The sequence below is a fragment of the Nicotiana attenuata genome, unplaced genomic scaffold (genome assembly GCF_001879085.1).
Source record: "Nicotiana attenuata strain UT unplaced genomic scaffold, NIATTr2, whole genome shotgun sequence".
NCBI lineage: Eukaryota > Viridiplantae > Streptophyta > Magnoliopsida > Solanales > Solanaceae > Nicotiana > Nicotiana attenuata.
The window spans coordinates 63,760-80,191 of NW_017670782.1; the positions used below are offsets into that span (position 1 = coordinate 63,760).

General features: G+C 41.1%; 1 long non-coding RNA gene across 2 annotated transcripts; it reads right to left on the reverse strand.

Moving 5' to 3' along the window:
• Window positions 1-5,320: 5,320 nt before the first annotated feature.
• Window positions 5,321-9,179, reverse strand: LOC109243275. Of its 2 annotated transcripts, XR_002070535.1 has the most exons (4): window positions 8,864-9,179; window positions 7,897-7,945; window positions 6,150-6,265; window positions 5,321-5,602 (listed from the first exon to the last, which is right to left on the reverse strand). It is a non-coding gene; the product is annotated as an uncharacterized LOC109243275 (long non-coding RNA). The 2 variants fall into 2 exon arrangements; XR_002070534.1 differs by lacking the exon at window positions 5,321-5,602 and having other exon boundaries at window positions 6,038-6,265.
• Window positions 9,180-16,432: the final 7,253 nt, after the last annotated feature.

Sequence of the window (16,432 nt, forward strand, 5' to 3'; positions counted from 1 at the left end):
TTATATTGTATTCGTTGTGGTTTTAATCAGAGTCGGCGTGCGAAGAGGTTGATTCGAAAGGCAAAGGCATAGCGAGCTAGACTTGTGGCCGGCTTGAGGTGAGTAATAGATGTAGATGATGACCTGAGGGTTTGAAACCCCGGTATATCACATTGTGACGCTATATTGAGGCAAGACACGTATTCTATGACGAGTGCGGGGTCGATTGTGATTGGGGATTGTGACCTAGTCCGTTCCGATTGATGTTCGTACTGTGTTCTTGACTAGAAATTGTTTGGTAATCCTCCTACTTGGATTTTTATGAATTTGTTTGGGGCTTTGTGCCTATCATGTGCATCCTTCAGGGATCCTTATCACTGTTTCCATGATGCTTAGCATATTTCATGATATCAGTCATGAGTTAGACACTGCCTCGAAATGGTTAGTAAATAAATAAAGGTTTATACACTTAGCTCTATAATTCCTAATAATTGAAACTAAAAATGAACAATTTGACTGTGCCCGAGTGGCTTGCATGCATATATATATCTGGCTGAGTGTGGATCGGGCTGCACGCCGCAGTGAATGTTACGATGATATTGCGCTTGGGCTGTAGGAGCCCCTCCGGAGTCTGAACCCCCACAGTGAGCGCGGGTACCCAAATGGATCGGGCTGCGCGCCGCAGCGGTCATGGGCATTGCATTGCATTCATGCATTTATACCTGTTTGTCTTACTTGTCCTAGTATTGTTGTTGTTCCACCTTTTTATGTGCTGAATCNGAGTGGAAGTGGGAGAGGATTACTATGGATTTTGTGAGTGGTCTCCCTCGTACCTCGAAGAAGTTTGATTCGATTTGGGTGATTGTGGATCGGCTGACCAAGTCCGCGCACTTCATTCTGGTGTGTACTACCTATTCTTCGGAGCGGTTGGCAGAGATTTTCATCCGGGAAATTGTTAGGTTGCATGGGGTCCCAGTTTCTATCCTCTCGGATAGGGGCACTCAGTTTACTTCCCATTTCAAGAAGACGTTTCAGCAAGAATTGGGTACACAGGTAGAGCTGAGCACAGCATTTCATCCCCAGACGGACGGGCAGTCCGAGCGTACCATTCAGATATTGGAGGACATTTTGCGTGCCTGTGTTATTGATTTTGGAGGTTCTTGGGCTGAGTTCTTGCCACTTGCAGAGTTTGCGTACAACAACAGCTATCAGTCCAGCATTCAAATGGCACTGTATGAGGCCTTATATGGGAGACGGTGTAGATCTCCGGTTGGTTGGTTTGAGCCCGGCGAGGCTAGACTATTGGGGACAGAGTTGGTTTAGGATGCCTTAGAGAAGGTGAAAGTGATCCAGGAGAGACTTCGTACAGCTCAGTCGCGTCAGAAGAGTTATGCGGACCGGAAGGTTCGAGACGTATCCTACATGGTGGGCGAGAAGGTCTTGTTGAAGGTTTCGCCTATGAAGGGCGTTATGAGATTTGGAAAGAAAGGAAAGTTGAGTCCACGGTTCATTGGTCCTTTTGAGATACTTAGGAGAGTTGGGGAGGTGGCCTACATGCTTGCTTTTCCACCCAGCTTGTCGGGAGTTCACCCGGTATTTCATGTTTCTATGCTCCGGAAGTATGTTGGGGACCCGTCCTATGTGTTAGACTTCAGCACGGTTCAGTTGGATGATGACTTGACTTATGATGTGGAGCCAGTGGCTATTTTGGGTCGTCAGGTTCGGAGATTGACATCAAAGGATATAGCTTCGGTAAAGGTGCAGTGGAGAGGTCGGCCCGTAGAGGAAGCTACTTGGGAGACTGAGCAGGAGATGCGGAGCAGATATCCTCATCTATTTGAGACCTCAGGTATGCTTCTCGACCCGCTCGAGGACGAGCGTTTGTTTAAGTTGGGGAGGAGGTGACGACCCAACCCGTCGTCTCATGCATTACAGCCCGTTTGCCCGATTTATTGCTCTTTCATGTTTTATTATCAGCAACGGGTGAGTTAGAGTTGAATTGAATTGGTTTGGGTAGGAAATGAGACACTTAGTCTCTTTAAGGAAGGTTTGGTTTGGAAAAGTCAACCGAATGTTGACTTATAAGTTAGAAGGCTCGGATGTGAATTCCGGTGATTCGGTTAGCTTCATGAGGTGATTTGTGACTTAGGAGTGCGATCGGAATTGAATGTGGAGGTCCGGTGTAGAATTAGGCTTGAATTGGCGAAGGTTGAATTTTGGTGGGATTTTGATCCGGGGGTCGGAATGGAATTCCGAGAGTTGCAGTAGCATCGCTAGGTGATTTTGGATGTGCGGGTAAAATTTCAGGTCATTTGGACGTCGTCTGGTTGGGTTTTTGATCGAATGCGTAATTTTTTAAGAAACTTAGGGTTGAATTCGATGTGATTTGATGGTTTTAGCGTTGTTTGATGTGTTTTAAGGATGAGAACAAGTTTGAATGAAGTGTTAGGATGTATTGGTATTTTTGGTTGAGGTCCCGGGGGCCTCGGGGTGAATTCGAGTGGTTGAACGAGAGGTTTTGAGGTGTGTTGCAGGTCTGTTGCTGCTGTCATCTGGTATTTCCGCTTCTGCGGAAATGGACCGCAGAAGCGGGTGAGCGATAGCGAAACGGTCCTTGAGGGCTTGGCAATTTCCGCAGAAGCGGACGTGGATCCGCAAATGCGGCGACCGCAGAAGCGGTTCTAGACCGCATAAGCGGTCAGGAGAAATTTAAGTGAGATCGCAGAAGCGATCGTTTGGTCGCATATGCGGTGACCGCAGGTGCGGCATGATAACCGCAGAAGCGGAAAACGGTCTGAGTTTAAGTGAACAGTGTTTTCACGATTTTGAAAGAGAAGAAAAATATTTTAGACTTCGGCTTAGGCGGTTTTTTGGGCGATTTTGAAGAGAATTCGAAGGGACTTCATCAGGTATGAACTATTGGACTCGGATTATGTTTATATAGTGAAAAATCATGGATTGAACACTGAAATTTAAGGGATTAAATGCCAAAAATGGAGGTTAGGGCTTGAAACTTAAGAGAGCTTAAATTGATGGTTTGAGGGGTCAAATGGACTCCGATTTTGGTGAATTTTATATGTATGGACTCGTGGCGAGACGAGGAATCCGGTGATGTGAATCTCGTAATTTTTCGAGAAGTGGGCCCGGGGCTCGGGTTTTGCCAACTTAGTGAATTTTGGTATTTTTCGAGTCTTTTCGATTGGGTTATGTTTCTTTAGCCTTATAAAGTATTCGTTGTGGTTTTAATCAGATTCGGCATGCGAAGAGGTTGATTCGAAAGGCAAAGGCATAGCGAGCTAGACTCGGGTTGAGGTGAGTAATAGATGTAGATGATGACCTGAGGGTTTGAAACCCCGGTATATCACATTGTGACGCTATATTGAGGCGAGACACGTACTCTATGACGAGTGCGGGGTCGATTGTGACTGGGGATTGTGACCTAGTCCGTTCCGATTGATGTTCGTACTGTGTTCTTGACTAGAAATTGTTTGGTAATCCTCCTACTTGGATTTTTATGAATTTGTTTGGGGCTTTGTGCCTATCATGTGCATCCTTCAAGGATCCTTATCAGTGTTTCCATGATGCTTAGCATATTTCATGATATCAGTCATGAGCTAGACACTGCCTCGAAATGATTAGTAAACAAATAAAGATTTATACACTTAGCTCTATAATTCCTAATAATTGAAACTAAAAATGAACAATTTGACTGTGCCCGAGTGGCTTGCATGCATATATATATCTGGACTGAGTGTGGATCGGGCTGCACGCCGCAGCGAATGTTACGATGATATTGCGCTTGGGCTGTAGGAGCCCCTCCGGAGTCTGAACCCCCACAGTGAGCGCGGGTACCCAAATGGATCGGGCTGCGCGCCGCAGCGGTCATGGGCATTGCATTGCATTCATGCATTTATACCTGTTTGTCTTACTTGTCCTAGTATTGTTGTTGTTCCACCTTTTTATGTGCTGAATCGCTGATTATAGCTTTATATTGTGATATTTCGGAATTTCTTACTTTCAGCCATTATATATGTTTATTACTCACTGAGTTGGAAGTACTCACTTTACTCCCTGCACTATGTGTGCAGATTCAGGTGCTCCGGAGATTTAGTGGAGTTGTTTGCTGTTTTCGTGAAGTTTATTTTCAGGAGTTGTTGAGGTAGCTGCCTGACGTCCGCAGGACCCAACTCCTCCCCTTTATTTTATTTGGCTTTCCATATCCTAGACTTCTTTATTACTATGGATATATTACTCTGTTACACCTAGAGGCTCTAGACTCGTGACTCCAGATCTATTGGGAAATGTTTGGAATATTCGTTATTATTTTTCGTACTATTTTATTTAGATTCGGATTGGAACCTTGACATTTGCCATCTTAATCATACTATTTGTTAACGGATTACGTATTTGGGTTGAGAGTATTTAATTGGTCGGGCTTGCCTAGCATCAGTGTTGGGCGCCATCACGACCGGGATTGGGGTCGTGACAGCACGTTTGTTTATATTATTGCTTGGTGAGGATGAGAGTAAAAGCACGAAGGGTGGTGCCGTGCACTTGTTGATCTCCGTTCCTTATTGTTGCATGTGTTGTGCCTTCTCTTTGTATTAGTCAATTTATACTTCAAACTGTTATCTCCCCACAACATGCTTCCCCTCCCATATTGTTTTACTTGTCTTGTATTTCGATTCCGCTGTATATTCATAATTGCACAGGTTTATGTGTAGTCCAATCTAGCCTCGTCACTACTTCGCCGGGGTTAAACTAGGCACTTACCAGCACAAGGGGTCGGTTGTGCTGATACTACACTCTGTGCTATTTTGCACAGGACTAGGTTTCGAGCAGCAGCAGCAGTAGTGTGAGAGCAGGCTTCATTTCAGCGAGACCCGAGGTAGCCTTGCAGGCGTCCGCAACCCCGGCATCTCTTCTATCCTTTATTTTTATCTGTTATCTCATTTTATTCGAGACAAAAAGTTTATGTTCTCTTTCAGACGTTTGTATGTAGTATTCTTAGAAGTTCGTGAGTAATGTGACACCAGATTTTGGGTAGAGGATTTTGTTGAACCTTCCGCATTTCCAATCAGCTTTATAAAATGTTAAGACTTCCGCTTATTATTGAATTTCGTTGCTTTTTTATTATTGTCGAAAAATTGTTAAATGGATTAGATTATTAATGGACAAGTAATTAAATTTGGCTTGCCTAGCTCTCATTAGTAGGCGCCATCACGACTCCCGAGGGTGGGAAATCCGCGTCGTGACATATTAAGATGATTGAAATTCCAATATATCTTCAAGGACGGATGATCAACAAATGTTGTTGCTAGGCAGAGAGCTAACCATCATCTTGTTGAATGAATCTTGCAGCAAAAAGGATTTCCCTTTGTTTCTATACCTTATTTTCTCCCTGCACAAGGGAAAAAGTAAAAATCTATTTCAAACTCATAAAAGGTGCATATCATCACCCTGCAAATGCTTTAAGAAACGGAAGGAGAATCCTTTAAAGTCATGAGGCTTGAAAGAGAAAACAACTTCTGTAGTCTGTTTGAGGCTGCCATTTCAAATGCCCATTACATCAATATCCTCCATTAGGAACAACGGATTCAACCCCTGCTTAGACATCATGTGCCTAGAAGAGACACACAACAAATAAGATATTAAAGGTAATAACAACTTGACTTATGGCTGCTGGAATCTTGATTAAGGAAATCATATCAATATATTGAGACTCACGATATGTTGGAACAAAATACCACATCTAGAATTAAGTCATTCGAACAACCAAGTAAATCATTGCCATCAATCGTTTTGACAGTAAGCTGGGGAGGATGTACCACTTTAGTTACGGGTTCAATTGGACCCATAACTTTCAAAGCGAATGATAAATTTATGTGTATAACTTCACTAAAATTGCAATAGATAGTAGACATGAACCCATAACTTAATGCTAAATACATTAACGCTTGAACCCATAGAGTTTCAATTCTGGATCCGCCCTGGCAGTAAGTTAAGTCTTCGCTACAACTACAGTCGTTTGTGGTAACAACCATCAATAACATTATCATCCTTCTCAATCTTAGCCGTTAAAAAGGCTACTGAAAAGTTCTTTTATTTATTTATATTCAAAAGGATGAAGGTAAAGACTCCAGTTCAAGGACTGCTACTCTAGAATTTACCATTAATCTGAGAAGTCATATCTTCCAGTAAATTTCTCAAATGAAAAGCACCAAATATCCATTTCTCTTGTCTTTAGTAATTCATATTCTCCACTTTTGAGCTCATTTTAAAATCCCTGAAAGTAGAAAACATATGTAGAAGAAAAAAAATAAGCATCAGCAAGAAAACAAAAAAATTGCAACACAATGGGCAATCTTTCATCTTACAATTCCCTTTTTTTTTTCTTTCTCTAAAGAAGATCAAGTTGGTAACAAAGTCATATATTGTGAAACAATTACAAGCTCTCTTTATACAAGTGATTACCTTTAAGGTCTTAAAGGATTTAGAGAAAAGAACTTTAGCAAGAGAAAGAGAAAAGGATATCAACATGTCTTCTTCTGTTTTTCATTCTCACTCGTCCTTTCTCAATTGGTGAAATAGTAGAAAGACTGTAAAGATAGAAATGCTAAAAGATATTTAGAAAATTCAAATCTTAAAAGTAAGGAAGAAAGTATATAATAATAGAAACTTGGCCGAAAAGGAATGCGCCCTTGTTTCTTATGTCACTATTTATTTTTCTGCAATTAACAAAAGGCCAAAAAAATTGAAATTTGCAATCAGTTGATGGCAAAAGTATGCAGTCGGCTTTTTGATAAACATTTCAATCAAATGAGTAGTAAAGTATATTGCACATATAGATATTTTTTTTTTTGATTTGCACCGGGTGTCCGAGTCTCTAAGAGCCCCGACTAATCCCGGGGGTGCATAGGCCCTCGGCAAGGAGTTTCCCGCAAGTGCACCACGGTTAATTCAGGTTTTACCTATATTGCACATATAGATATGTTGTTTAGTAGTTTTGTTTTCGCATTGAAGACTGGGATTAGTAATCTACAATGTGATACACGATAGCACACAAATATATGAAAGAATATAGAGATTAGCAGGGAGTGAAACTTTGGGGGAAAAAGAAGGTAGAGAGGGTGGAGTATAGAGAAATTCGGCAAAAGTAGAGAGAAGTAGTGTAAAAAGAGAGATGAAAGAGTATGAAGTATTTGGAAGGATATGGAAAGAGAGTAAAGAATTATTATGGGAATAAACTGATGTGTATGTGCATGAAAATAGGGAGTAAAGAATCGGTGTGGGAAGAGACGGCTGGGTATCTGAATCGGTTTGTTAGTATTATGTAGAAAGATATGTTGTTCGGCAGTGAAATAAAAGGCGGAAAACTATAGAGGGGGAGAAAATGCATTTCCTGCTAATTGGAAATGCCATGTAACCGAGTGTATGTCTCTCTCTCTCTCTATACATACAATACAGATTATAATAAAACTGACTTGCTCCAGGTAAGCGTGTCTTTTGGAGGGGGAGAAGAGGACTTGGATAACAGCGAGAAGGCAATAGTACAATAAAATTGGTAAATTCAGTTCAAGGCAATCATAATTATGCCGTGGTATTTTTTTTCTGATCATTAAATATTGTAGCAATGTTAAATGCCTATGTCACTTCAAACAGAACACAAAACTGTAGAGAAGATGGAAAAACTATATGAGTAAACTATAACCTTCATTGAGAGATGTTGTTCTCGAACTTCGTTACCAAAAAAGATAATAGCAGTCCTTCAGATAAATAACTTCGTTCGTTATTCATTAGGCAAATAATAATGGTAATAGTATTTAAGAATGTTTAGAGCAGTAGTTATCAATTGTGCAGAAACAGTAGTTACGAATTGTGCATAAATCGCAGTGGCGAAGATTATCTGGAGTGTACCTCAATCTTGTAACAACGTTTTGTCTTCGCAATCATAGTGTCCCCACACCTATAAAATTAGATTAGCCAAGTATATCAGTATCTTTACCCTGCACAGGCTTAAAGCATAGATTTATTTTTGGCTGTATGTTATTCTTATATTTGCAATACAACAACAACTGAAGCTACTTTCATACTTCCTAATTAAATGCAACGGTTGAAATGTTGCGTCGACAGCAGTAGTGCTGATTCAAGGGGCAAGAAACATCCATTTTTCCCAATAGAATTAGAGTAGGCAAATATACATATATCAGTTACTCATGATATTAAAATTATGTCGTTGTAATTTTTTAGAATAGAGTAGGCAAATAAGATTGCAGTACACAATAGCGCGAACACACGAAAATTGAAAAATAAATGGAACTGATGAAAAAAGAATTACAAAAAAAAGTAGCAGTGAGGAGAAAAGAGAGCACTCGGCACATTGGCACTTCGCATAAAAGAAAATACTCAATTCACTCACAACATAGAGAACAAATAATTAACTGGTAGCATACAGAAGCACGAACACAATTTCCAAGGTTCCATTTTATTCTCATAAAGCACACAAAGATAGAAGCTTTTTTTGCAATTTAAACCTGAAATTACACCACATAACCGCTTAATATACACATTTGTTTCTTCCGATAATCCTTCGTTAGGTATTCATTAGGCCAATAATAATGGTAATAGTATTTAAGAATATTTAGAGCAGTAGTTACCAAATGTGCAGAAACAGTAGTTATGAATTATTTCTATCAGTTCGAGATAGAGAAGGTAACCCCCGACGGGTTCGAACAACTTGAATGATATCATTTATCAAATTACTAATATATTTGACGCCAATTATGCTCTTTCAAGTTTCAATAGAATTAGAGAAGGCAAATATATCAGTTGATTAGATTAGAATTGCTAATTGGTAAAGATTAAGTTTGAAAGAATTACATACCGACATCTGTTGATTGAACAGAAGTAGTTGTTGATTCCGGGTGCCATGTATAACATTTTTTCAAACAGGTCATAAAAATAAGAAGGAAGAGAGAGGTCTTAAAGAGATGGAGGAGTACAGAGAAAGTGAAAGGGATTGAGGAGTACAGAGAAACTGAAAGAAAACAGAGTGTAAAGAATCGGTGTGAAGACGCGACAGTGCATCTGAAGAGGTTTGTGTATTTTGAGGGTTTTTTTGTTATTCGCGCGGAGGGGAGTATCACCTTTAAAATGCTAAGTGCAGAGGCAGGAAACAAGATTTGCTGCTGAATGGGAGCGCCAAGTCACCGGGCTTAGCCGCTTAGGGCCCTCAATTTTATATATATATATATAATATATATATATACTAAAAACTGAAAATTTTGGCTCTATTTGATTTTTCAAAGACGTTTTTAAATTTTAGCAAAAGTTTAAAATTTTTATTTTGAATAATGTAGTGACTTGAAAAGAGAAGTAAGTGCTATTATAACTATGCTGCAACATTTAATTAAGGGTGAATTAGTCATCTTAACTATTTTTTTTCTACAATTTAGTATTTCCTTAATGGGTAACCCAAAGGTAAAACGGTCACTTATTATGGACCGGAGAGAGTAGCGTTTTAGCTTGAAATGAAAGTGGAGCTTGAAGAAGCGAAGCTAACCTAGAATAGCAGCCTATTATATGTTTTTACGCTCCTTTAATATGTGTAAATTGAAGTAGCAGGAATTTGACCCTGCCTCAACACTCCTTAGGTCTCATTTGTTTGTACTTAATAGAGGTCAGAATCTTAATCATTCAGGTCTTAATCATTAAGTGTGTTTACTTTTATTACTTCACATCCACTTAATGAGTCTGAGTAGGTCTGTATGATTAAGATCTATAACAAAGACTTAATTCCATTAAGATGCTATCATCCATATTCATTATTAATTATCATCACAGCGTACCATTATCAACTACTACATGCCACCCACCACCACCATCACCATTCTCAACCACAAGCACATACTTATCCACCTCAACTACCACAACTAACCACCCGATCACCATCAACAACCAGCCGACACTGCCCATCATTATAAACTACCATCACCGCCATCACCTTCCTTAACCACCACCACCACCACCCACCATTATTAACTATCACCACCACCCACCACCCACCACCACCATCCTCAACTATAATCACCATCACTACTGTAGGCATATAAATTTTATTGGAATTAAATCCATAAAATAATTTGAACTATTTTAAATTCAAGATATATTGGTCCAAATAAATATTATGGGCTAATATAATTGATTAATCATATAAGTCCAACATATATGGATTAAATAAATAAGTCTAATCCATTGGGCTAGCCCATTTAGTTGGGCTAAAGTGATTAGCCCACTTCATTAAGCCCAAGATGTCATCTTCTTAGAGGCCTAGTTTTGTGCCACGTGTCAAATGACGTGGCGCGCCAAGTCAAACGGAAGAGCCAATAGGATCATGCCACGTGTCAAAATGACAAGGCATGCCAAGTCACACTAAAAGGCCAATGAAATCACGTCACGTGTGCAAGTGACATGTTTTGGCCAATCAAATGCGGCCATGTCACACTTCAATTTGATTGGTCGAAAGAGTTTGTTCTTATCACAACTCCTCCCTTCCACAACTATAAATAGGGGTCTTCATAATCCAGAAAAGAGACCACAAGTTATAACAAGAAGCAAGAAAGAGCTCGTGGATCAAACGCTGCAAATTCCTCCACAAGTTTCAAGCTTCAAGAAATCAAGTTCAAGTTCAACAAATCAAGTTGAAGCTCAAGAACGAAGAACAAATCAAGTTCAAGCTCAAGAACGAAGAACAAATCAAGTTCAAGCTCAAGAACGAAGAACAAATCAAGGTTCAAGGAGTGCGAGTTCAACTCAAAGTTTGTGCCAGTTGAATTCAAGATCATCGTTCGTGGCAACAAACATAGATTCAAGATCAAGCTCAAAGGCCCTTGAATTTATTTACAATTGGAAAGAAGAATCAGAGGATCCATAGAGATTGTAACACTCAAATATTCGAAATAAAATACTACGATTGTTGCGATATTTTCGGTCTTGATTTTATTTTCTTGACGCAAATTTATTGTCTACAAATTCTGGCACGCCCAGTGGGACAATCTCTACCTCTCATCTCAACTTTTCAATCACTGAAGTCCAAGAATATTGAAATGGCTTCAAAGAAAATCAACTCCGGTTCAACTTCCACCAAGGCTGCTAACTCCAGGTTCTATGCTGATGTGGAAAGCATCCTCGATGTTACCTTTGGAAGCTTCAGACCAGTTACGAGGAGAGAATCGAGCTCTTTAGGACAACAAGCACTCCAAGTGCCGTCCGTATAAATCCCTATTTTCGGATCTTCATCCTCAAAAGGAGCAAGATCTTCCACAAACGCACCCGAATGAGGAAGCGATGTTGCTGAAAAGATCAAGAAAACTCTTGCTCTGCTTGACCTCTCCGGATCCAAGCGTTCTGTTATGAAGGAAGATGATGATGCTTCAAGTGATGGATCCTCCCCACTTACACCATATAACGTGAACCAATCAAGGATCAATCTGTGTGAAAATCCATGCTACTCTCCATCATCTACAAAAATCATGCAAGCCATGGTGACAAACACCTCATCTGTGGAGGAGCAGTTGGCAAACTTGACGGAAGCAATCGCTGGCTTGACCAAATGCATGCAAAATCAAGATGGTAGAATTAACAAGCTAACAGACAGGGTGGGAATCTTTATGGAAGAAGAATCCACCCACGCACTTGGCAAGCTCCCAGAAGTTCCAGAGAGTGAGTCTCCCCAAAGACAAGTAGCATCCGCTAAGTCTATCCCTGTCTCATCGAAGGGTTGATTCCAATCGATCAACTGAAAGAATTCATTGAAGGAACCATTAAGAACAAGTATGAAGTCTCTGCCAAGTCCTCCCTTACATATGAAAAACCGTACACTGCAAGGGTCGATATGTTGAAGATGCCTGCTGGTTATCAACCTCCAAAGTTTCAACAGTTTGATGGTAAAGGTAATCCAAAGCAACATGTGCCGCACTTCGTGGAGACGTGCAACAATGCTGGGACTTATGGAGATTACCTCGTCAAGCAGTTTGTCTGCTAGCTAAAAGGAAATACTTTTGACTAGTACACAGACCTCGAGGCTGGATCTATGATAGCTGGGATCAACTAGAGCAAGAGTTCCTCAATCGCTTTTATAGCACGAGACGTTCTGTGAGTATGATAGAACTTACAATTACCCGTCAACGAAAGGGTAAACCAGTTATTGACTTTATCAATCGTTGGAGGAATGCAAGCCTCAACTGAAAGATAGGCTTAGTGAAGCTTCAGGCATAGAGATGTGCATCCAAGGCATGTATTGGGGATTGCGCTACATCTTGCAAGGTATCAAGCCTAGAACATTTGAAGAACTTGAAACTCGTGCCCATGACATGGAATTGAGCATGGCCTCTGCTGGAAATGAAAGGCTGCCCATCTATGAACCTCGCAAAGGGAACGACAAGCAAGAAGTCAGGAAGTGGGGCAAGTTCGTACCTAAGTCTGAAAGCAAAGAAACTATGAATGTCAACACGCCACCTATGAAGTTCACGACGAAGGTGAGCAAGAAGCAGAGTATGAATCCACTTCTTTTCAAGATAAGCCAAGTGGAAAGTTGACTCTAAAAGAAATGCAAGAGAAAGAGTACCCATTTCTGGATTCTGATGTGCCAGCCATTTTCGAAGGACTCCTCGAGTTAAATCTCATTGAGCTTCCGGAGATAAAGCGACCAAATGAAGCTGGGAAAACGAATGACCCAAATTAATGCAAATACCATCGACTTGTGAGCCACCCTCTGGAGAAGTGCTTTGTCTTCAAAGACAAAGTCATGGACTTGGCTCGCGAAAAGAAGATCGTGCTTGAAGATGAGAAAGCAAGCGCAAACCAAGTCTCTATCACCTTTGGCTCATTCAGTCCGGATAAATTATGTGGTTCTAAAGAAAGTAAAGATGAAGAATTACCGGAGAACGACAAAGTTGAAGACGATCAACCTGATGATGATGAAGGTTGGACGTTGGTGACTCATCGTAGGCGCCACAAAAGGAGCCCACGAAAAGAATCAATTGAACAACCAACAAAGATGATGATGGTAATAAGACCAACGAAAAAGAATCCAGTTAGGCGTTTGAAGAAAGCAAAAGTGGAGATGCACCACCCTCAAAAGCCACGACATACAATGACCTTGGAGGATTTCTTGCCATCTTGGTTCCGCATGAAGATTTCCCGTGATGGTATTGACGCCTGTTGTTGCAATGCTGATAAAGGGGAAGAAAAGAGTGATGACCTACGGTTGGCACCGTCTCCGGAAAAGCTCATCGAGTCCACTCCTCGAGAAGCTAATGTGTGTGAGGAAAAAGTCACGTTCACAAATGACGATCTTCTGCTAGGTGACACTCTTCATAACCGCCCATTGTACCTGGTTGGCTATATGCGTGATGAAATGGTAAATCGAATTTTGGTTGATGAAGGATCCGCAGTAAACATCTTGCCAATTCACACTGTGAAAGAACTTGGTATTCCTATGAACGAACTCTCGGAAGTCGTGTAATGATTCAAGGATTCAACCAAGGGGGGCAAAGAGCCATAGGCGCGATTAGGCTGGAAATCACCATTGAAGATATGCAATCAAGTGCATGGCTACATGTGATCGATGCAAAGACTTCATACAACGTCTTGCTTGGAAGGCCTTGGATACATGAGAATAAAGTAGTTCCATCTACCTACCACAATGTTTAAAATACTACGAGGGTGAAGTCGAGAAGACGGTAGTTGCTGATGATGAGCCATTCACCGAGGCTGAGTCACACTTCGTCGATGCAAAGTTCTACTTGAAGAACCGCATTGTGAAGGAGCTGAAAGCTGATGATGGCATGAAAAGAAAGAATAAAGAGCCCTCAACTAAAAGAGAAGAGGTGACTACTGGTGGAGCCAAAGCTATTACTAAGGAGGTACAACCCAACGCGAATAAATCTTATAGAGGGAATATTGCGTCTTATGGCAAGAAAGTAAGTCCTGCGCTCCAATATGTCCCTAAAAGGAAGAAAGATGAAGGTGAATCATCTAATATCCAAGCTAACATGCTAAAAGAGTTAACTCTTCCGGTCAAACGAATTGAGGCAGTAAAGTTGTCCTCAAAGCCGCTTGCAGGGTTTGTGGCCCAAAATCATTTGCAGAATGTGGCACTCCCTACAAAGCGAACAGATGAAGGTTTTGATCCTAACGCTTACAAGCTATTTGCAAAAGCTGGATACAATCCCAATGAGCCGTCAAAGTTAGGGAAGCTCCCATCAGAAAGCTGCGACGAGACAACCACATGAAGGTTTGGGATACAAGCAACCGTCACCAGTGCGCATCTCAATAAGAAGGGTGAGTAGCAATTACATCACTGTAGAAGACGAATCTGATGCTTCTAACAAGCCTTCTGACTTTGATCGACTTGGAAAATCACCTATGAGGACCTCCGTGTTTGAAAGATTGGGTCCACTAAAGAAGGGGAACAAGTTCTAGAGAAATTTTCAAAGCATAAGAACACCCGCTTCGCCCAAAATCCAGAAGATCTCTAAGGATTTCCAAAGTTTGGTTCCTTCTAGAATGAGGCGACAAACAAAACTTGTGGTTTCATGTAAAGAAGTACTGAAGGTAAAGCCATATACTGTGGTCTACACTAAGGAACGTGATGAAGATGAAGAAAGTGTAGGTTCTTCGTATCATGTTACTGTACAAGGCAGGAATGGTGTTCCGTCTTCGATGGAGGATAATGCAGAATTGGAGGATGTTTCACCGTGTTATCATATATCCTTCAACGATGGGGACCCTCAAGAAGATGAAGATGCGAAAGATGCTCCACCTGAACTTGAAGAAGGAGTGAAGACGACAGTTGATGCCTTAAAAGAAGTTAACCTTGGCACCAATGAGGAAACAAGACCCACCTACCTAAGTGCTTTACTGCAAGTTGATGAAGAAAGCACTTATATTGAGTTACTCAAGGAGTTCAGGGATGTCTTTGCTTGGAGTTACAAAGAGATGCCTGGCTTGGACCCGAAAGTAGCAGTCCATCACCTTGCAGTCAAAAATGGTGCTCGTCCTGTTAAACAAGCTCAAAGGCGTTTTAGGCCGGACTTGGTTCCCTTGATTAAAATTGAAGTTAACAAACTCATTGAAGCTGGATTTATTTGGGCAGTTAAATACCCAACATGGGTTTCAAGTATTGTCCCTGTAAGGAAGAAGAATGGCCAGATTCGAGTATGCGTTGACTTCAGGGATCTCAATAATGCGTGTTCCAAAGATGAATTCCCGCTTCCTATTCCAGAGCTGATGATCGATGCTACTACTGGTTACGAGGCAGTGTCTTCATGGACGGTTCGTCGGGCTATAACCAAATTCGCATGGCACCAACAGATGAAGAGCTTACTGCATTCCGCACCCCCAAGGGTATCTATTGCTACAAGGTAATGCCTTTTGGCTTGAAGAATGCTGGTGCTACTTACCAAAGAGCTATGCAGAATATTTTTGACGATCTTCTCTACAAGAATGTCGAATGCTATGTTGACGACTTGGTGGTAAAATCAAGAGAGAAGGGAGACCACTTGAAAGACTTGAGAATGGTGTTTGAGTTGCTCCGGAGGTACCAACTTATGATGAATCCATTGAAATGAGCCTTTGGAGTTACTTTCGGGAAGTTCCTTGGTTTCATTGATCGACATCGAGGGATTGAAATTGATCAAGCCAAAATAGATGTAGTTTTGAAAATGCCTGAGCCTCGGGATATTCACGAATTGAAAAGTCTGCATGGAAAGTTAGCATACCTTAGGAGATTCATCTCAAACCTAGCTGGGAGGTGCCAACCATTCAGTCGCCTTATGAAGAAATGTATCCCTTTCAGATGGGACCATGCGTGTAGCAACGCCTTTGAGAGCATTAAATCCTACTTGATGAAGCCTCCAGTGTTGGCAGTCCCTATACTTGGAAAGTCGCTGATACTTTACATTTCAGCACAAGAGAAGTCTGTTGGAGCGCTGTTGGCCCAAGAAAATAGTGAAGGGAAAGAAAACTCCCTTTACTACTTGAGTAGGATGATGACACCAAACGAGCTGAATTATTCGCCAATTGAAAATTTGTGTTTGGCGCTAGTCTTCTCAATTCAAAAGTTGAAGCACTACTTTCAAGCTCATGTTGTCCGTCTTGTTTCTAAGGCAAATCCCATCAAGTTTGTGATGTCAAAACCTATTCTTAGCGATCGACTAGCGAGATGGTACCTCCAATTTCAACAATTCGAGATTTTGTATCCCTCAAAAGGCTGTATATGGACAAGCATCCGATACCTGATGACTGGGAGCTAACTGACGAACTACCTGATGAGGACACAATGGTCGTTGAAGTTCAACCTCCATGGAAGATGTACTATGATGGTTTGCACATTATGGAGGAGCTGGTGCTGGCGTAGTATTTGTCACTTCCCAAGGTGTTGTCTTGCCCT